Here is a 1,664-nt window from a genome sequence, read left to right as displayed (position 1 = left end):
TCGCCCCGCCTCCACTTCCGCCGGCATGACTGACAGCCCAATAGGCCAATCCACAGCGGGTCTCAGTGACTGAAGCTGGTGACCGACAGCTACCTCGACCAATCAGCGGCCGGACAATCAGCCCGCCCCGCCTCCCCCGGTAACCGACAGCCGGCTCGGCCAATCAGAGTGACTGTGCCCGCCCATTAATGTGACCGACAGCTAGTACAGCCAATCAGAGACTGCGTAACGCCGCTGGGCGGGACCAGCGGGTCCTCGCTCGGCCAATAGGAGCGCGAGCCGTCGTCGGTGGGCGGGACCTACTGCTCCAACTTGCAACAGCTACCCCCCTCTCTCCGCAGCTTCACGCAATCACCATCAAATCACTTTTATTTCTATAGCACATTTAAAAAACAACTCTCGTTGGCCAAAGTGCTTTACAATTGGTGGGGGTACTAATGTTATACAACATTTGTTCATAGATTAAGTACATACATCACTACATACATATAGCCCTCCCTCAGAGGACGTCAAGAAAGGCTTGAGAATAAAGATGAGTTTTAAGTCTTGACTTCAAAGGGTCGATGGAGGGGGCAGTTCTGATGGGAAGAGGGATGCTGTTCCACAGTCTAGGAGCCGCAACCGCAAAGGCGCAGTCGCCCCTAAGCTTATGCCTAGACCGCGGGATGTTCAGCAACTCCAAGTCGGCCGATCTGAGGGACCTGGAGGTGGTGTGGTGGATAAGCAGACTCTTGATGTAGGTGGCGGAGAGCCCGTTAAGGGCTTTGTAAACATAAAGGAGGATCTTGAAATTTATTTGGAACCGCACAGGGAGCCAGTGGAGAGAGGCCTGAATCGGGGTGATGTGGTCCCTTTTTCGGGTGCCCGTCAGGAGTCTCGCTGCGGCGTTTTGGACCAGTTACAGGCGGGACAGGGAAGATTGGTTGATGCCAGTGTAGAGGGAGTTGCAGTAATCGAGGCGGGAGGAGATAAATGTGTGGATGATCTTTTCGAGGTCATCAAACTGTAGGAATTGTTTTATTTTAGCTATTGTCTGAAGCTGGAGGAAGCTAGCTTTTACCACGGCATTGACTTGTTTGTCAAATTTCAATGCCGAGTCAAATATCATGCCAAGGTTTTTGATGTGAGGTTTGAGTAATGGGGTAAGGCTTCCAAGGCTGCCTGCTATCATTTTGATTGAGTCCGAGGGGCCGAGAAGGATGACCTCAGACTTGCTCTCGTTTAGTTGGAGGAAGTTCTGGGCCATCCAACACTTTATATCCTCGAGGCAGTGGATATGGTTAAGCAGATTTGATCGTTTTTTTGGGCTTTAGGGGGAGATAGATTTGTGTATCGTCTGCATAGCAATGGAAGGAAATGCCGTGCCTTTGAATGACGGCCTAAGGGGAGCATATACAGGGAGAAGAGAATGGGGCCAAGGGTGGAACCTTGTGGAACCCCGCAGCAGAGGCTAGCTGGGGAGGAGAAAGAGTTGCCTATGTTAGTAGAGAAACTCCTACCTTTGTGGTAAGAGATGAACCAGCTCAGGGCAGTGCCATCAATACCAACCCCATACCGGAGACGGTCAATTAGGATGGTGTGGTCGACAGTATCAAACATGCGCTGAGGTCGAGAAGGAGCAGGATTGCACAGTCGCCGGAGTCAACGGTGAGCAGTAGGTTATT

The sequence above is a fragment of the Amblyraja radiata genome, chromosome 13, assembly GCF_010909765.2.
Source record: "Amblyraja radiata isolate CabotCenter1 chromosome 13, sAmbRad1.1.pri, whole genome shotgun sequence".
NCBI classification, from domain to species: Eukaryota; Metazoa; Chordata; class Chondrichthyes; order Rajiformes; family Rajidae; genus Amblyraja; species Amblyraja radiata.
The sequence above is the reverse complement of the archived record's forward strand: the minus strand, read 5'-3'. Positions refer to the sequence as shown.